Below are 22,085 nucleotides of genomic sequence, written 5' to 3' on the forward strand. Positions count from 1 at the left end.
ATAAAAATAAAAAAAATAAATCCCAGTTAAATTAGAGTGTAATCTTAGTTTCATGTATATAATTTAGTGATTCATCACTTACATGCAATACCCAGTGCTCATCATAAGTGCTCTCCTTAATACCCATCATCCATTTAACCCATCCCCGCTCCCCACCTGCCCTCAAGCAACCCTCAGTTTGTCCTCTGCAGTTAAGAGTCTTTTCTCTGCTTTGTCTCTCTTTTTTTCCCTCCTATGTTCATCTACTTTGTTTCTTAAATTCCATCCAGGAGTGAAATGATATGGAAGTTGTCTTTCTCTGACTGACTTACTTTACTTTGCACAGTACTCCCTAGCTCCATCCACATCATTGCAAATGGCAAGATTTCATTCTTTTAAGTAAGTTGAGTAATATTCCCTTGTGTATATTGTGTTGATGAGCATTTGGGCTCTTTCCATAATTTGGGTATTGTTGATAATGCTGCTGTAAATATCAGCATGTATCTTTTCAAATCAGTATTTTTGTGTCCTTTGGTGCAATTGCTGGATCATAGGATAGTTCTATTTTTAATTTTTTGAAGAACCTCCATACTGTTTTCCAGAGTAGCTGCTCCAGTTTGCATTCCTACCAGCAGTGTAGGAGGGTTCCCCTTTCTCTGTATCCTCACCAACACCTCATTTCCTGTGTTGTTAATATTAGCCATTCTGAGACGTGTGAGGTGGTACATCATTGTGGTTTTGATTTGTATCACCCTGCTGATGAGTAATGTTGCACATCTTTTCTTATGTCTGTTAGCCATCTGGATGTCTTCTTTGGAAAAATCTCTGTTCATGTTTTATGCCCCTTTTTAAACTGGATTATTTGTTTTTTGGGTGGTGAGTTTGATAAGTTCCTTATATATTTTGTGTACTATTCCTTTATCGGATATGTCATTTGCAAATGTCTTCTTCCATTCCATAGGCTGCCTTCTACTTTTGTTGATTGTTTCCTTAGTTGTGCAGAAGCTTTTTATTTTGATGCCGTCCCAATAGTTTATTTTTGCTTCCTTTTCCCTTGCCTTAGGAGATACATCTAGTGAGAATTTGCTACAGTCGATGTCAGAGAGGTTACTGCCTTGTTCTTCTCTAGGCTTTTGAAGGTTTCCTGTCTCTCATTTCAGTCTTTCATCTATTTTGAATGTATTTTTGTGTATGGTATAAGTAAGTGGCCCAGTTTCATTATTCTGCATGTTGCTGTCCTGTATTCCCAATGCCATTTGTTGAAGAGACTTTCTTTTTTCATTAGATATTCTTTCCTGCTTTGTTGAAGATTATTTGGCCATATAGTTGTGGGTTCATTTCTAGGTTTTCTCTTCTGTTCCACTGATCCATGTGTCTGTTTTTGTGCCAATATCATATGGTCTTGATGATTGCAGCTTTGTAATATAACATAAGTCCAGAATTGTGATGCCTCTAGCTTTGCTTTTCTTTTTCAAGATTGCTTTGACCATTCACCTTCTTTTGTGGTTCCATGCAGATTATGGGATTGTTTGTTCTAACTCTATGAAAAGTGCTGGTGGTATTTTGATAGGGATTGCATTGAATATATATATATATATATATATTCAATATATAAATATATATTCAAAAGATAAATATATTGAATATTTTTCCTTCCAATATATTGCAAAGCAATATATTGGAAGGAAAAATATTGTTAAAATGTGTGTGTGTGTGTGTGTGTGCGTGTGTGTGTACACATGGGTGTGGAATGTCTTTCCATTTCTTTGTGATCATCTTGAATTCCTTCCATTAGTATTTTATGGTTTTCAGAGTACAGGTCTTTTGCCTCTTCAGTTAGGTTTATTCCTAGGTACCTTATGGTTTTTGGTGAAGCTGTAATTGGGATTAATTCCTTGATTTCTCTTTCTGCTGCTTCATTATTAGTATATAGAAATGCAACAAATTTATATACTTAGATTTTGTATCCTGTGACTTCACTGATTTCATCTGTCAATTCTAGCAACACTTTGGTGGAGTCTTTTGGGTTTCCTATATATAGCATTATGTCATGTGCACATAATGAAAGTTTTACTTCTTTCTTAAAAATTTGATTGCCTTATATTTCTTTCTGTTGTTTGATTGTTGAGGCCAGGACTTCCAGTACTATGTTGTAATAGTAGTGAGAGTGGACATCCCTGTTTTGCTCCTGACCATAGAGGAAAAGCTCTTATTTGTTCCCCATTGAGGATGATAGTAGCTGTGGGGTTTTCATATACAACCTTTATGATGTTGAGGTATGTTACCTTTAAACCTACTTTGTTGAGTGTTTTTTTTTTTTTTAAGATTTTATTTATTTATTTGACAGACAGAGATCACAAGTAGGCAGAGAGGCAGGTAGAGAGAGAAGAAGGGAAGCAGGCTCCTCGCCAAGCAGAGAGCCCAATGTGGGGCTCAATCCCAGGACCCTGGGATCATGACCCAAGCTGAAGGCAGAGGTTTAACCCACTGAGCCACCCAGGTGCCCCATTGAGTGTTTTTATCATGAGTGGGTGTTGTGCTTTGTCAAATGTTTTTGCTGCATTTATTGAAAGGATCATATTTCTCACCCTTTCTTTTATTAATGTGGAGTATCACATTGATTGATTTGCAAATATTGAGCTACTCTTGCAGCTCAGGAATAAATCCTAGTTGATTGTGGTGAATAATTTTTTTAAATACACTATTGGGTTTGATTGGGTAATATTTTGTTGAGAATTTTTACATCCAAATTTTTAAGGAATATTGGACTATCGTTCTCTTTTTTAGTGGAGTCTTTGTCTGGTTTTGGAATCAGGGTAATGCTGGCCTCATAGAATGAGTTTGGAAGTTTTCCTTCTATTTATTTATTTTTTTGAAATAGAGAAGAATAGGTCTTAACTCTTCTTCAAAATATTGGTAGAATTCCTCCGTGAGGCCATCTGGCCCTTGATTTTTGTTCATTGGGAGACTTTTGATTACTGATTCAATTTCTTTGCTTGTTCCTGATCTGTTAAAGTTTTCTATTTCTTCCTGTTTCAGTTTTGGTAGTTTATATGTTTCTAGGAATTTATCCATTTCTTCCACATTGTCCAATTTATTGGCATATAGTTTTTCATAGTATTCTCTTATAATTGTTTGTATTTCTGTGATGTTGGTCATTATGTCTCCTCTCTCATTTGTGATTTTATTTATTTGGGTCCTTTCTCTTTTTTTTTGATCAGTCTGCTAGGGGGTTATCAATTTTATTAATTCTTTCAAAGAACCAGCTCCTGGTTTCATTCATCTGTTCTACTGTGTTCTTTTTTTTTTTTTTTTCTTTCTGGTCTCCATATTATTTATTTCTGCTCTAATCAATATTATTTCCCTTCTTCTGCAGGCTTTCAGCTTCATTTTTTTTTTTTTCTAGCTCCCTTAGGTGTAAGGTTAGGTTATTTATTTGAGATCTTTCTTACTTCTTGAGGTAGGCTTGTATTGTTGTATATTTCCCCCTTATGAGCACTTTGTCTACATCCCAAAGATTTTGGACCATTATGTTTTTATTTCCATGTACTTTTTAATTTTTAAATTTTTTCTTTAATTTCCTGGCTGACCTGTTCATTGTTTACTGACATGTTCTTTAATCTCCATGTGGTCTTTCCAAATTTTTTCTTGTGATCGACTGCATGTTTCATAGTTTTGTGGTAAGAAAATATGCGTGGTATAATCTCAATCGTTTTATACTTATTGAGGCCTAATTTGTGACCTAGTATGTGATTTATTCTGGAGAATGTCCCATGTGCATGTGAAAATAATGTGTATTCTGCTGCTTTAAGATGATTTAGAATATATCTGTTAAGCCCATCTGGTCCAGTATATTATGCAAAGCCGTTGTTTTCTTGTAGAGCTTTTGCTTAGATGATCTGTCCATTGATGTACATGGGGTATTAAGGTCCCCTGCTAATTCTGTATTATTATCAATGAGTTCGTTTGTGCTTGTTATTAATTGTTTTATATATTTGGGTACTCCTGAGTTGGGGGCATAAATATTTACAATGGTTAGATCTTTTTGTTGGATAGTCCTCTTTATTATGATAAACAACTCTTTTTCATCTTTTGTTACAGTCTTTGGTTTAAAATCTAGTTTGGCTGATTTAAGTATGGCTACCCTGGCTTTCTTTTGATGGAGGATTGCTATTTCTCATAGTAAACCTTTTGTTACCATTTTGCCTTTCAAACTGTCCATGAATATCTTTTAGAAAATTAAAAGGTAAGTTTACATTTTTAAAGATTTATTTATTTATTTTAGAGGGAGAGCATGCATGTGTGGTAGGGAGGGACAGAGGGAGAAAGAAACTTAAGCAGACTGTCCTGAGCCCAGAGCCCAATATGGGATTCACTCTCATGACCCTGAGATCACAACATGAGCCAAAACCATGAGTCTGACGCTTAACCAACTGAGCCACCCAGGCACCCTTAAGTTTACATTTTAAAGAGAGGCCCTAGTTTTGAATCTTCTCAGCTCATAATTTGGTGATTCCCTCGTGACAGCTCCCTGATCATTCTTTTCTTCTCTTCTCTTCTCTTCTCTTCTTCCTTCCTTCCTCCCTCTGTCCTTTCTCCCTCCCTCCATTCCTTCCTCCTTCCCTTCTTTCTTGTTTTCCTTTCTATCTCTCTCTTTCTCCCTCCCTCTCTTACTCCCTCTTTCTTGTATAATGAACATACAGTGTTATATTCCTTTCAAGTGTACAATATAGTGATTCAATAATTCTCTATGTTAATCAGTGCTAATCATGATAAGTATACTCTTAATCCTCATCACCTATTCCTCCCATCCTCCCACCCCCACCTTTCCTCTGGTAACACCAGTTTATTCTCTATAGTTAAGCGTCTGTTTTTCTTATTGTTGTTGTTTCTTTTTTGTTGTTCATTTGTTTCTTAAATTCCACATATGAGTGTATTCATATTGCATTTGTTTTTCTCTGATTTATTCACTTAGCATTATACCCTCTGGAGTCATCCATGTTGTTGCAAATGGCAAGATTTCATTCTTTCTTAAGACTGAGTAGTATTGGGGCCCCTGGGTGGCTCAGTGGGTTAAAGCCTCTGCCTTCGGCTCAGGTCATGATCCCAGTGTCCGGGGATCAAGCCCTGCATCGGGCTGTCTGCTCCACAGAGAGCCTGCTTCCTCCTCTCTCTCTCTCTGCCTGCCTCTCTGCCTACGTGTGATCTCTGTCTGTCAAATAAATAAATAAAATCTTAAAAAAAAAAAAAGACCAAGTAGTATTTTGTTGTATACACCACATCTTTACCCACTCATCTATCAATGGACACTTGAGTTTCTTCTGTATTCTTAGCTATTATAAATAATGCTGTGTTGGGCATAGTGGTGCATGTATCTTTTCCAATTAGTGTTTTCATATGCTTTGGGTAAATTCCTTGTAGTGGAATTATTGGATCATATGATAATTCTGTTTTTAATTTCTTGAGCAATCTCTATACCATTTTCCACAGTGAGTGTACCAGTTTGCATTCCCAACAAGGCATGAAGGTTCCTTTTTCTCCACATTTTCACTAACACTTGTTGTTTCTTGTGTTTTTTATTTTAGCCATTCTGACAGGTATGAGTTGGTATCTTGATTGTGGATTTGATTTTGAGCATCTTGTCATATGTCTGTTGGCCATTTGTATTTCTATAAGGAGAAATAGCTATTCTTGTCTCCTGCCCATTTTTAAATTGAGTTACTTGTTTTTTTGTTGTTGAGTTCTGTAAGTTCTTGATATATTTCTAACCCTTTATTGGGTTATATAACTAATCCTTTTTTGGATATTCCATGATAAATTTTTATACTTACTTCTTAACATTTAGACCAGTGATTTCATACTTATGGCTCAAAGTTTATACCTGGTCTATGGATCTGTTTTTATGGTTTGCACAATGTTGGTCCAAAGAAGGCTTTTCAAGTGTAAATTGGTGCCATCATCTAAAATTGTTAGATTCGCACACAAAAAATGTGATTTCCAGTTTCTGTTGAAACTCTGGCAACACTTGGGTCACCTTCCAGTGTGGCAGAAATTAGCTGGAGCTGAGTAGCCACAGCCCATTTCACAGGGGTCATGCCCTCTTAGTTCTCTACAGTCTCCACCAGTTCCTGTTTTTTCTTTGACGATGAAACAAAGTGTCAGTTGCCATTTATCACTGTGCTTGTGCTCTTGCTTTTTTAAAGTGGAGTTATGAGAAATGTTTCTCTCTCAAGGAAATAAAAATGAGAGGGCTATATGTTTTTTAAAGAAAAACGGAAATCATATATTTCTTACTAGAATTGAAGAGGATGCTACTTATTCAGCATGCAAACCAAATGTATCTGTGTTAGAACAATGCAGACTAAGACATTTTTTTTTAAAGATTTGTTTATTTATTTGAGAGAGAGAGAAAGAGAGAGAAACTGGGGGGAGGAGCAGAGATGGGGGAGAGATGAAATGCTCCAGCAGGCTCCTAGCTGAGCATGAGCCCCCACATGGGGTTCCATCTCAGGACCCCAAGATCTGAGCTGAAATTAAGAGTCAGCTGCTCAACTGACTGAGCCACACAGGCTCTCCCAGACTAAGACATTATATGAAACACGATTCTTTGGTCAGAATTATGGTTTAAGTGTTTGTAAGTTAAAAAAAAAAAATTCTTAGTCCCCAGAATATAAAAGACTATATTTTTAACAAGTTTTACTTTTTTTCCTATATGTGAAAAAATAACTAGTACTATGTGGAATGCAGTTATATCATAAGTAAGAATATTATCTAGGTTTTTAAAATATTGTCTGGCAGATGAGAATATTTATTATTGCAACAAAATGGTGAACCTAAAACCACTAATAATACTTTCTAAATTAATTCTCAACAGAAGTACTGCTCATCAGCATGTTGAAGATTTAGCTGATAATTCCCAGAACAATTGCATGAAAAATGTTAAATTGTTTGTGGTATTCTATGGCAGGTGTTGAGAATACAGATGTAAATAATTCCACCTGGATAATATTTTGACAGAACTCTTGCATGATCAAAAAGATTTGGACATGGTGCCCATGACAAGCACTGCATAAAGAACTGATTAAATTTTATTTTGAAAAGCATCTTATAAATTTTAACATAGACTGGTCAAAATTGTTAAGAGTACCTACACATTGTTTAGCTGAGGAATGGCCCTTCTGACAGTGGATCTGTTAGAGAAAAATGAAAGGAGACAAATATTGTGATGTTGTGTGAACTTAAGTTCATTACCTCTTTCAAAAGGATGGAATTGTATTCAGATGTTCCAAGTGGGGGTGCCTGGCTGGCTCAGTCAGTGGGGCATATGACTCGATCTCAGGGTCATGATTTCAAGTCCCACATTGGGCATAGAGCTTACGTAAAAAAAGAAAGTTTAAAGTGAAAGCCTTCATGTATCATATGAGATCTATCAGTGCAAGGAGTAAGAAATTCCAACTCAAGTTGGCTTAAAAATGGGAAAATTAATAATTTCATAAGCAGAACTTCCAGAGGAAGGGAAGGTTTTAGGACTGATGGATTCAAAATTTCAGTGTGTCATTAAAGACCATATGCATGCTTAATGTCAATTTTATACTCAGGCTTTAGCAAGATACCTGATGGAGAAGGTGCTGAACACATTTTTTTTTTTAAATGATAATATCCAAAAGAAGAAAGAACCAATCACTGGAAAGAAGAATTTTATGTAGACCAGTGAAGCCTGTCCTGGAAGCAGAAGTTGGATCACTTTCCCCTGAGATACAAGAACACTTAGATTTTCTAGGAAAAAATCAGGACTCTATTGGGATGGAAGAAAATGGATATAGATGTTAGGTTAGAACAGACAGTGTTGTCTTAGACGTGTTTTCCTGGCTTGAACTGGAGACAGTTCAGTTTTGATTGATGAACTGCAATCACAGTATGTTGGTTGGCTCTCTTAAACTGAGGTTAGGTGGTTTTCTTATGAAGTGGTGCTGAATCCTTCTATGGAAATTTTAAAAACATTTAAGATGAGCTAAACCAATGAAGACTGGATCAAAAACTTTCGGATAAACATTTTAACCTCTTGAAATCCTTTGCTTCTCGGTGTGTTTAAAAGGATTTACACCATGGCATGTTTTGATTTGCTTATTTGTTGTGAAATTATGATTCTGGGAAATTCTTTGCAGAGCACAAACAGGTCTTCCTGGATTAAGAGAAAGTTGGTTTCCCAAAATTTAAGTAAGGGCCTAAATTACATTCCAAAAATTGGGGGATTAAAGACCAATTTTCTAAAAAATTATCTTTGGTTACAAGCTTTATGAAAATAACTATAATTTTCCAGTTTACTTTTCATCATAAACTTGAAAATGTAACTGCAAAACTACTAATGGATATTATTGAATTACAGGACTCCATAGTACTGAAACTAAATGGGATAATATTAGAAACTAGAATTCTATAAATTTCTTAGAAGTTGTAGCCCTAAAAATGCAAATCATGCTACAAAATATTATCCATGCTCATAAATACCTATTTTTGTGTACCACTCTTTTCATTTTTTTAAAAAGATTTTATTTATTTATTTATTTATTTGTTTGATAGAGATAGTGCATGCACAAGCAGAGGGAGTGGCAGAGGAAGAGGGAAAAGGAGAAACAGGCTCCCTCCTGAGCAGGGAGCCCAATTCAAGGGCTTGATGCCAGGACTCTGGGATCATGACCTGAGCCAAAGGTGGGTGCTTAACTGACTGAGCCACCCAGGCACCCCTGTACCACTCTTTTAAAATAGGAAACTACTTAAAAATAGGTACTGTGCCATATTAAATGTTCAAAAACTGAACTAGTTCCTGATTTTTATAGTTTGGTGCCATAGAAATGTGTCAGGTTTCCGGCTGCAAATCAAAGTAGTAACATGTCAAGAAAGAAAAATTTTAAGAATTAAGTATTGCTCATGTGTTCTCCCCATTTCTTGACATTTCTGCAAAGAGACATCCAAATGACCAACAGACACATGAAAAAGTGCTCAAAATCTCTTGGCATTAGGGAAATACAAATCAAAACCTCAGTGAGATACCACCTCACACCAATCAGAATGGCTAAAATTAACAAGTCAGGAAACGACAGATGGTGGCGAGGATGTGGAGAAAAGGGAACCGTCCTACACTGTTGGTGGGAATGCAAGCTGGTGTAGCCACTCTGAAAAACAGCATGGAAGTTCCTCAAAAAGTTGAAAATAGAGCTACCCTACGACCCAGCAATCGCAGTACTGGGTATTTACCTAGAGATACAAATGTAGTGATCCAAAGGGGAATGTGCACCCAAATGTTTATAGCAACAATGTCCACAATACCCAAACTATGGAAAGAGCCCACATGTCCATCGACAGATGAATGGATAAAGAAGAGGTGGTATATATATATATATATATATATATATATATACACATACAATGGACTATTACACAGCCATCAAAAAAGTAATCTTGTCATCTGCAACTACCTGGATGGAACTAGAGGGTATTATGCTAAGCGAAATAAATCAATCAGGGAAAGACAATTATCATACGATCTTATAGATATATGGAATTTGAGAAACAAGGCAGAGGATCATGGGGGAAGAGAGGAAAAAATGAAATGGGATGAAACCAGAGAGGGAGGCAAACCATAAGAGACTCTTAATCTTAGGAAACAAATGAGTTGCTAGAGGGGAGAGCGGGTGGGAGAGACAGGGTGGCTGAGTGATGGACATTGGGGAGGATATGTGCTATGGTAAGTGCTGTGAATTGTGGAAGACTGATGAATCACAGACCTGTACCCCTGAAACAAATAATACATTATCTGTTAATAAAAAAAAAATAAAGTACAACCACAAAATGTAAAAAAAGAAAGAACTAAGTATTGCTATATTTATAATAGTAATATCAAATATTATTTTCATTTTATTTTGTTAAATGCTTACACTGCGATTATATTTCTGGTAGTTGGATTTTTTTTTATACATGCTCTGCTTTTTTCATTTGAATTACCTGCCTATAGGCATTTGGTTTGGAATCTGTTTTAAATCTGAATGTTATTTTACTTTAAAACTCCCTGAAAATTATACCGAAGACTGGGAAATGATTCTGCTTTGACCCTGTGAGGACTACTTTCTTAATTCCAGATCTGTGTTGAGGCTATTTCTTCAGTGATTCACAGTTATCCCTTGGTGGTGGTGCTACTGTCATTTAGTTCTAGACTCTACCAGATGTTTTGTTTAATTTTTTGTGTCAGTTTTCTGTGCCTGTGTCCCAGAGTGCTCAGATATTTGGTCAAACATTATTCTGGGTGTGTCTATGACTGTGTTTCTGGATAAAATTAACATTTGAGTTGGTAGACTGAGTAAAGCAGTTCACCTTCTCTTATGTGGGTGGGCCTCATCCAATCCTTTGAAGGCCTGAATAGAGAAATAGGCCTAGTTAAGAGGAAATTTTCTCCCATTTGACTGACAGTGCAGGGATGTTGGTGTTTTCTGGCCTTCATACTTGAACTAAGACATCAGGTATTCCTGGGCTTGAGCTTGTGGGCTTCCAGCCTGGAGCCATACCATTGCGTCTCCTGGGTTTCCAAATGCAGATCTTGCAACTCCTCAGCCTCCATAATTGCATGAATCAATTCCTTCCGATAAATGTCTTTTCTCATATATTTGTAATATAGGTATACTATTTCCATATATATATAGAGAGATAGATCTACAGATAGATGTTATATAGAGAGATATATACATCTACATATGTATAGAGAGAGACAGGTATATACATATGAAGCAGTAAGTGTTTATGATATATATGTGTGTGTGTGTGTGTGTGTGTGTGTATAATATAGATGCCTAGCCAACTGATGCTCTTTCTCTAGAGAACTCTCACTAGAAACCAGTTTTTCATATCCTCTTGCTTTCAGCAAAAGTTAAATTGGGCAGTTTATTGGTTTTATGCTTCTCTTGATTGTAGCTGAACCCAACCTTTCCATATAATGTATTAGGGCATTGCTTCTCAAATGTGGGGACCTTGTTAAATGCGCTTGTAGTATACTAGGTCTGGAGTCAGTCATTAATTTTTACATTTCTAGCAAGCTTTCAGCTGATAGCTATACTGCTCCTAGGACCATTCTTTGAATAGTATATTGTTGGAAAATTACAATTTCACAAATATTGGACTTAAACTTTAGCAGTATAGGAAGGCTCACTTTTTGTAGTATTTGTCTTTAGATTTGTGTCTTGCCATTGCAGCACAGAAATTACTTTAAATGAGACCAGTTTTCAGAATCATTTATTGCCACCTAATGATAGGTTAGAAAAACCTTGAAGGCTTATTATGAAAACATACCATATTCTGAGTAGCTATTATACTTCAAGGAAAATTATCAAGTCTGATCTTTTACAACGTTTCCATAAACATTTGTGACTTCTCTGATGGAACTAAGTTAGATATGAGAAAATTTTCTTTTTTATATAAGTTTTTTTTTTTAAGAATTTTTATTTATTTATTTGACAGAGAGAGAGAGCACAGGCAGGTGGAGTAGCAGGTGGAGAGGGAGAGGGAAAAGCAGGCTCCCCGCTGAGCAAGGAGCCAGAAATGGGGCTCTGTCCCAGGACCCTGAGATCATGACTTGAGCTGAAGGCAGTCACTTAACCAATGGAGTCACCCAGGTACCCCAGATATTAGAAAATTTTCATTCATACCCATCATTTTACACTTACTACCTACTATGTATGGCATAAGGCAATGAAGAAAGGCTTCAGAGTTAGACACAATTTAGGGAAATAATCTAACTTCTTTAGACTTCAGTTTACATACCTGTCAAGGGAAGCATACCCTTTACTACCATATAACTCCTCTTTTTTTTTTTTAAGATTTTTTTTTTTTTAAAGATTGTATTCATTTATTTGACAGACAGAGAGCACAAGTAGGCAGAGAGGCAGGAAGAGAGAGAGGGAGAAGCAGGCTCTCGGCCGAGCAGAGAGCCCACCCCATCGTGGGGCTCAATCCCAGGACCCTGAGACCACAACCCAAGCCAAAGGCAAACGCTTTAACCCACTTTGCCACCCAGGCGCTCCTAGCATAATTAATATTTAATTCAATAGTAGTTTCTCTTGATTTCAGAATATCAGAAAGATTTTAATTTTTAAGGAAAACAATTTCAAGTAACAGACATATTTATACAAAGACACAATATGTTTTTCCTTTTGCTACCAAATCCAATTATATGTATAATTTTAATTATATAAATATAAATATATGTTTTATATTTATAAATATATATATATATATATATATATAAAATCTTTGTTATAAAGAAACACTACTGCCTTTCCCTAAGTCTTCTGGAAAGTGGAGCTGGAGATAAGAATTATGTTGGTAATAATTTGGGGTACAAGCCCAAGGCATGGAAAGTGAGGGAAAATGGAAATAAAGCAAGAGATATAATGTGATGAGGACAACTTGTTTACTGGGGTAAGTACAGGGCTTCTCAGGAGGGAATACACAGGAATTGAATTTGGAGTAACCTAAAGGAGAGAGAAAAAAAGACATTAATCTGACTAGCTCTTTCTATTTCCCATTTCGTATTTTTCAGTATTTATCCCAGTGTGGTCAAGGATCTGGAATGCATCATTTGGACTTTCAGCAATGAGTCAAGTAATGATATCCTGTACTCTGAGGTATGATATTTAATCCAAAACTTTGGAAAAACAGGATTAACTGGCCCGTGGGACCAGGGGATAACAAGAAAGGGGCAGATATAGGAATCCTACTGAAAAATGATGTTAGAATGTATTGTTACAATATATTCTGTTTCGCACAATAGTGTGTGTGGCAGTTTAGTGACTTATCTAGTGTTTTATCTAAAATCAGACTCTTATAACTAACTCGTAGTGTCATTTGTTTATCTAGCCTTTAAGAAATATTTTATTGGTACCAATGCTTTATTAGAGTATCTGCAAGATTTCTGGGGTAGTTTTACTTAAAACATGATTCTGCAGAAAAGTGTGGAAATACGCTCTTGGCCAGCACTATCTCGCAAATAAAAGAATTTTTTGAATCCTTTATGTAAGAATGATGAAAGTTCTTTCAAAAAGAAACTAATTATTTGCTGGGTAGATACATCACAGAAGTTTGTGCACATCAATGTAGGTAGTGAAGAATGCAGACACTGACCTTGAGGTTGTATTTGATAAGTAAATGATGTGTATAGCAGAAAGAGCCACACTAATATGCATTCAAACTATGTAATGCCTATGTCATTTTAATCTCTATAAAGACATCTGAAAAAAAAAGACATCTGACTGAGCATATTTTTTGTATACTCTGTTAGTTCTTAGTGAGCTAGCCTCACATTTTATAGGTAACCTTTTGTGATTTCAAAGGAAATTTAGATTTAGTTTTTCATTGTGCTTCTGTAGTATTTTAGACTGTGATAACAGTTCCTAAGAGAGCCCTGAAAAATAAAATAAATGATGTAATGCAGTAAGGCAAACAACAAACCTCTATTTCCTGATTATAGAATGTAGCAGTAATTTTGAGAACAAATCAGAACTTTTGAAAAAGATCTATGAAACAGAAACATGAACTTCCATAAAATAAAATACTATACGGAATTAGAAGTGCTGATGGTACTGTCTCGTATACCAGCTGGGAGAATATTTCTGCCAACTTTGGAATTTGCTTAAAAAATGAATAGTTATAACTTTAGAAAAAAACTCAACTCTGAATTTAGTGTTCGTCCTGGGTAGAGCAAATATATGAACTTTATTCTATCAGATATTTTAAAAATTAATCACATGATATTTTGCTTTTGCCAGAATGGCAGACTTGCTTATCTGAGGGAAATTTTCACGACAAAACAACGTATTTCTAAGGGGAAAGGAAAATCTGAAATGTAAAGGAACTGGTGAGAAATGAAGTGGGAAATGTATGTAAACCTAAACCACACACATGCATATGTGTGTGTGTTGTGTGTTTAGTGTTTGTTAAAGTGTTTTAAGAGGGTATATCATTCTGGAGAGGGGTTAGTTATTCAATATTAGATTTTTTTTGGTAATGTTCAAGGATAAAAGCTAGAATAATATAGGATACACATTTTTAAGACAGTAAAAAAGAAAAAACAAAACAACACAAGCAGAACAAACAAAAAGTTAAGAAAGTACAAATAAGCTTGAAGAAATTAACACCCATAGTAAAAATGAATGGACTATAAATAAATAAGAAAAAACAAATGGAAATTAACTAGAATTTAGAAATATAATTAGGAATAATACCACTTATATTAGATGACAGTAATAATAAAACAAAATTGTTAGTACCCAGATTGAGTAGACTTGTCAAAAACATATTTTGAAAGATATTAAAGAAGCTTTAAGTAAAAGATATGTATTCCATATTTTATAGAAAGGAAAAACAACAAATCATAAATAGATCAATTGTCATCCCCAATTTTTACATTTAAGATGATTCTATCAGAATTCTAGCAGGTTTTATATGGAACTTGAGAATCTCTTTTAAAATCTACATGGGAGTGCAAAGCCTAAAGAGTGACCAAGACCTCTTGAAGAAGGAGACTAATTCAAAAACTTACCCTATGTGTTATCATATCACTCTTAAGTTATAATAATCAAGATAATGTATATTGATTCAGGCGCGGAGAACATATTAAATATTTTAATGAAGCATGAAATACTGATGTTAATAATCAGAATAGACTTTTAACCAATCAGAATAAAGGTCTGACAAGTCAGACCAAATAAAATAGACATGTTGTAGCAATTCTCGACGAAAGAATAAACAAATGGCAAGAGAATAGAATGGAGAAACTAAAAAAGAGACATAGTCTTATACAGAAAGTATGTATGGTAGAGGTGTCCTCTCATCACTGAGAAACGAATAACTATTTATTGAATGAGATGGAAATGAGTGTTTTTTTATGTTGAAAGAATTGCTAAATTCAGTTTCAGCTGATTGAGCACATAGAGGCAAAAGAGAATGAACATTTTAAAAGAATATATTTAATAATATTTTTCTGTCATTAAAATAGACAAGACCATAAAAAAAGAGACGAATTGACTGTATTAAAAGGAATTATGTTCATCAAAATACAGAATTAAAAAGTCAAAAGGCAAGTGATAACCTTGGAGAACTTATTTTCAAAACATAAAACTTATAAAGGATAGTGTCCAGAATATATAATGAAAGGTTAAAAATCAATATGACAAATAATTGTGTAGGAAAATGGGTATAAATGTAGACAGATAAATGATAAATAAATATTGTGAGGTTTTTTTTAAGATTTATTTATGTATTTTGGGGGGAGGGGCAGTAGGAAAGGGAGAGACAGAATCTGAAGCCTTCTCTGCACTGAGCTCGGAGCTGATGGGGCCTCAATTTCACAACCCTGAGATCATGACCTAAGCAGAAACAGGAGTCAGATGCTTAACAAACTGAGCCACCCAGGCCCACCAAATAGTGAATAAACATTGTAAAACTGTGCTAACCCCCACACTAATATCTACTGAATGGAGAGTAACAGGTGGTAGAGAGTATATCCATTAAGGGAAACTCCTATATAACTCCTGCAGAGCTGACCAATACAACCACTGTGGGGGAAATTTTAACATTATTGTGTCTTTGAATGTTTGCATTACTTAAAATCCAGCAATTCTCCTCTCCTAAGAGGAGTGTCTATATACCATAAAGAAGGGGAACCACTAAACCTATACAAGAATGTAGCACTATTTATACTAGTAGCAAACCACAAAAATCCCAAATGCCCATTGTCAGGAAAATGAATAAATACATTGTAGTATAGGTATGTATAGAGAAGGGCTCTAGGAAATTACATACAAACTTAATTTGGTGCTAAAAATAGCAAGTCCTTGTGGGTACATGGCTGGCTTACTCAGTTAAGCATCTGACTCTTGGTCTTGGCTCAGGTAATGATTGCAAGGTCTTGAGATCGAGCCCCACATCCAGTGTGAAGTCTGCTTCAGATTCTCTTTCTCCTTCTCCCTCTGCCCTCCCCCAACCTCTGCTGCTTGCATGCTCACTAAAGGAAGTTAGGGAGGGAGGAAGAAAATTTTTTAAAAAGACAAAGAAAGAAAAGCAAGTCCTTAAGGAGGTTTATCACATAAAATCTCAGGAACAAACAAACCAAACAACATTTTTTTTAAAGATTTTATTTATTTATTTGACAGAGAGAGAGATCACAAGTAGACAGAGAGGCAGGCAGAGAGAGGGGAAGGGAAGCAGGCTCCCTGCTGAGCAGAGAGCCCGATGCGGGACTCGATCCCAGGACCCTGGAATCATGACCTGAGCCGAAGGCAGCAGCTTAACCCACTGAGCCACCCAGGTGCCCCCAAACAACATTTTTTTTTGAATACATATATGTGTGATAAAACTTATAGAGAAAAAGCAAGAGATTAATAAATGTAGGATGTTGTTGAGGGGATAGAGGGATGAGATGAACTAGGAGAAGAATGCACAGATATATGCAAAGTACTGGTCATGTTCTTAGACCTTAAATCAGTTAGTGGCATAAGGATGTCCTTTTTATTTTATGTTTTCTGACTGACTTATGTGTTATATACATTATTTTTTATTTCTGAAGTGTTATTTTTTTACAATCTATAGAAAAACAGAAAGTAAAATTACATATGTAGATTTTATTGGATTTCAAATTCTAGATACACAAATATCAAGTATATGATAATCATTAATTGAGATCACACTAATTCACTACGTAGGATAATACAACTTTAAGCATACCAAAGTTCACATGTATACTTTAAGTTATGAAACCATGTGTTTAACTATAGCACAATATATAGCAGATAGAAGAATTTAACAGTTTAATAACAAACTGTTTCAGGGACCTTAGCAGAATTGTTTCTAAGTTTAATAATGCAGTGAATTCAGACAAGTCTAATTAGAGGTATCCTCACAAGTAATTGAGACCCTATGCTGGTGAAAGAAGGTAGCAACCTCAGGTATTGAAAGAGCAGCTTGAGGGGAGTCAGAGGGCCCAGACGGTTAAGCTTCCTGCTCTTGATGTCAGCTCAGATCATGACCTTAGGGTGGTGAGATTGAGCCCTGTGTTGGGCTCTGTGCTAAGCGTGGAACCTGCTTAAGATTCTCTCTCTCCCTCTCCTTCTGCCCCTCCTCCCTCTCTCCCTCCCTTTCTCTCTCAAAAAAAGAGTAGCTTGAAAATATCAAACACTTAGAGGACACACACCAGGGAGAGAAGATAGGGAAAGGGTATCCCACTTATGTCGTCTGTCAGGATGGTTTCAAAGCTGAGGCAGAGGCTCCAGTAGGTATCACTGTCAAAAAAATCTGTGATGCCTACTGGCCAAAAGGAATGGGATACAACTTCTGTGTCAAAGGGAACCTGAGGGGCCTTGGGGACTGTCGTTGTAGGACTCAGGTCAAAAAGAGCTGGATGATTAACAGACATTTTTCTTATGAGAAGAACACACTAAAAGATTGACAGTGAGTGTCTATATTCATATTCTCAAACTTCTGATCTGATCTTTTCAAATACCATAATGTTTTACAAAGGCCTTCTTTCTTAATTTAAACTTCACAATTTAGTTATACTCTTACTTGGCCTATAATAGTTCTATAAATGGCTTTTTTTTTTTAAGACTTTACAGCCTGAAGAACCATGTGATTTTTGGCAAATGCTAACTTCTTTATTTATTTACACAGATAGAAATTGATACAGTTTTCTAACAGCGAGAGATGCTCCTCTCCTCATTTCGTACCTGCTATGCTGGTGTTCCTACCAGTTATTGTCTTGTCTCAGGAAACAGTGATTGATATATTACAAAATAGCTTTGACAATAGCCTACAGTGGAGCGTGTGAAATTGAATTGCTTCTGTAATTTTCTTTTCTTATTCCTTTATTATGTGGTATCCAGGAGATGGTGAGGGTAGAAACACTACCAATTTCTATTATTCAGTGATTAATGAAAATTAAAGTGAGTCAGTTGTAGAGAGTCAAAATTGAAGTATCTCCATGGTTTAGGCTAATGTAAAAATGATAAAACATTTTAAGCTTTAATGTAAAAATAAAATAAATGATATATATATATATATATATATATATATATATATTTCTATTGCATTCTAAGCAAACGTATGCCCCCCACAAGGATATTTGTAAAAACCTGATTCTACTCACAAGAAGACAGAAAACACAAGTATCACATTTACTGTACTCTGATTTGAGGTACAAAATTATAAACAGACAAACAAAAAATTAGTCAAGCTAAAACTGCTTTTCCAAAACTTAAGGTTTTTGAATGGGGATTGGGCACAGGAGAAATTGTAAGATTTGAAAGGTGGAAGTGTATCAGCCATTAGCTTCTAAGGTCATTGTCTGACCGTCAGTAGCTAGCGCACATTGCTGTTCATATGCTGACTTCTTTTGTTGGGATGCGGCAGCAACCACTGAAGCTGATAACCTTGACCACTGAATTTTGCCAAATTTTCTTTCTTTCTTTTCCTTTCTTTCTTTCTTTCTCTTTCTTTCTTTCTGATTTCATTTGTCAGAGAAAGACAGAGAAAGAGAGCACAAGTGAGGAGAGTGGCAGGTAGAGGGATAAGCACACTCCTCGCCAACAAGGACCCCGATTTGGGACTGGATCCCAGGACCCTGGGATCATGATCTTGAGCCGAAGGCAGACGTTTAACCGATGGAGCCACCCAGGCATCCCAAATTTTGCCAAATTTTCTTTGCTAAGTGGACATAATTTTTTCCTCTTCTCTCAGAAGATGTTAGGATTCCCTTACCTCCTTCGACAGTGGTTGTTCCCTTACAAGAGACGACCGATCATCCTACATACTTAACTCTAGTACCTCTGTTCCTCCTAGACCTGTAGCAGATGCACATCCCAGAAGACCCCAGAGGATAAGAGAAAAGGTGCAGTCCCTGAAGAAGCTGAAACTACATCAAAACTTCCAAGATTTTGGCGTTTCATATATCTACAAATTTAGGGAACAAATGTGGAAGTGGATAACAAATATTGAATCAGGGGTGCCTGGGTGGCTCAATTGGTTAAGTGACCGCCTTCAGCTCAGGTCATGATCCTGGAGTCCTAGGATCGAGTCCCACATAAGGCTCCCTGCTCGGCAGGGAGTCTGCTTCTCCTGCTGACTTTTCTCCTCTCTCTCTTTCAAATAAATAAATAAAATCTTAAAAAAAAGAAATATTGAATCAGGGATATAGAAATGTAAGGTTGAGTTGAACTGAATTTGTAAATATGGAAGCACTAAGGAGAGATTCTCAATTCACTGTGTTAATGCATAGCTTGGAGTGGCTCCAGCATTTTCCTTTACTGGTTGACTGAAGGAAACTTGGACCCAGAGTTGGCCCACACTGAAAGAAGTTGAATTGTCACATGTTATTTGGTATACCATAGAGGGAAGTAGCTAAAGGCTTAAGGGTATCAGAATTCTAACGTAGATTTCTCATGTGTTACATACACAAATTCTAGCTATTTCTTGCAGAAGGGTCAGAGAGCAGGTGCCTGGGTGGCTCAGTTGGTTAAGCAACTGCCTTTGGCTCAGGTCATGATCCCAGAGTCCTGGGATCGAGTCTTGCATTGGGTTCCCTGCTCCATGGGGAGTCAGCTTCTCCCTCTGACCTTCTGCTCTCTCATGTTCTCTCTCACTCTCAAAAAAAAAAAAAAAAAAAAAAGGGTCAGAGAGTACTGTGTCTTCACCACAAGTGTGAGAAATTAACATTAGCATCCTTGAAGGGCTCTGTCATAGCTGTTGTTGTTAGTAGGAAATGATATTGGGAGCTGCTATCATCAAATGTAAGCATTATTTCAGTGGAATGATAGGATCCCATAGAGCTAGAAGCCAAGTGGTAGCAGGAAGTACCAGAAACAAGTTGGGCACAGGCAACAGAGGAGGAGTACCTTGCATGGTTTGATCCATAGAGATTGTTGGTGTTGGCTGAGTGATTAAGCTGTCCCTGGAACTGAGATATATAAGGCAATTATTGAAGTATTACTTGATTTGAATAACCAGTCTCTCACTTGGTAAACAGAAGTTTGAAATTAATCCTCTCAGCCACTCCCCAAACTTAGGCTAATTCAACTATTTAGAATCTGAGTTCTCTTGAAAAGGATCCTGCTGGGGCACCTGGGTGGCCTAGTTGTTAGGTGTCTGCCTTTGGCTCAGGTCATGATCCCAGGGTCCTGGGATCAAGCCCTATGTCAGGCTTTCTGCTCAATGGGGAACTGGCTTCTCCCTCTCCCATTCCCCCTGATTGTGTTCCCTCTCTTGTTGTCTCTCTCTGTCAGATAGATAAATAAAATCTTAAAAAAAAAAAAAAAAGTTTAAAAAAAGAAAAAGGATCCTGCTATGTTGCCAAAAATGTATGCTATTAACACTTATATTGTTAAAATACAGGATCTAACCCGGTCCTTGGATGACTTGGCCTCACCAGCCTTGCTGTCATCTGTGTTGGATACTCACTGTCTTTATTTAAAATTTTAAGTATTTTGTCCATCATAGATTTTTTGTACTTATTTTGACTTTTATGGTATTATATTAGACCACTACTGATCTTGATTACCAAGTTTATTGGTACCTTCTGAAATTCTGGGTTAGGGACTTAGGGCCTAGTGTCTCAATTCCTGGCCCTCTATCCAGCTCCTGCCCCATCTTCTCCAGCTTCTCTGCTTCTGGGATGGACACGTGTGCAGTTCTGTAATGCAAGGCGCCATCTTCTTCTGAAGATCTCCCGTGTGGTTGCAATCAATGGTGGTGAGAGATAGACATGGGTTACATTTTGACCTTGTGACTGCAGTTTCTTGCTGTGGGTTCTAGGCTTTAGTTTATCCTCCCTCTCCTGTACTTCACACTGTACTTTTCATCCCCATCCCTGGTCTTGCTGACCTATAGTAAATTCAGGCCCACCCCTTAGGCTTCTCTGAGTCAGAGAAGCAACCGCTTTTCATAGAATTCTTTACCAGCTTGCACACTTGTGAAAAATCCAATCATCACAAAAGCCCTCATCCTGTATTGCTCACAGCAGTTCTTCTCTGCTTGAACCCTAACTAATGGACCCTCACCCCCAGAATGTCTTATTGTTTTCCTTGAGACTTCTTTCCCTTGGAGATTCTTCTAAACTCCCTGAACACTGAATATTTTGGTTCCACCCAGATAGTTTGCCAGAATTGTACAGAAGTGTTTGAATTTCAGCCTTGTATACCACTTAAGTTCTTTGCCAAGCAGAATCCCCAGCTTCCGTTTACATAAGCATCTAGCATATCCTCTCTGACTAGTCACCAGATGTGACCAGACATATCTGGCTTTCTCTTTCTCAGGCTATAAACCCACTCTACCTAATATTTTAGAGCCCTTTGAAATATCATTTCAATTAATATATAACCTAGGATATGTCCTTCAAAGATAATCAAATAGTACACATTCTCTTCTACATATCGCCCCCCAAGGCACTTAACGTTGCTTGTTAATGTTTGCTTGGAATCCTACTTCTCACGCAAGCACTGTTTTTTTTTTTTTTTCTGCGAAAGATGTCTTCCACAAAAACATGATTTTCTTGACTTAACATCTGTATTAATTTCTTAGGGCTGCCATAACACAAAGTGTTATAAGCTGAGTGCCTAAAAACAAAGTAAATCTTGGGGCACCTGGGTGGCTCAGTGGGTTGGGCTTCTGCCTTCAGCTCGGGTCATGATCTCGGGGTCCTGGCATTGAGCCCCTCATCAGGCTCTCTGCTCAGCAGGGAGCCTGCTCCTCCCCCCACCCCTGCCTGCTGCTCTGCCTACTTGTGATCTCTCTCTCTGTCAAATAAATAAATAAAATCTTCAGGTGGTGGGTATTGTAGAGGGCACGGATTGCATGGAGCACTGGGTGTGGTGCAAAAATAATGAATACTGTTATGCTGGAAAAAATAAAAAAAAAATTAAAAAAAAAAAATTTAAAATAAATAAATAAAATCTTAAAAAAAAAAATCTACTGTCTCTTAATTCGAGAGGCTAGAAGTCCAAAATCAAGCTATCAGCAGGTACTGCCAACCCCTGAAATTTGTAGGAGATTATTTTCTTCCCTCTTCCTACTTTCTG

This window comes from Lutra lutra, chromosome 5 (genome assembly GCF_902655055.1).
Source record: "Lutra lutra chromosome 5, mLutLut1.2, whole genome shotgun sequence".
Taxonomy (NCBI): domain Eukaryota; kingdom Metazoa; phylum Chordata; class Mammalia; order Carnivora; family Mustelidae; genus Lutra; species Lutra lutra.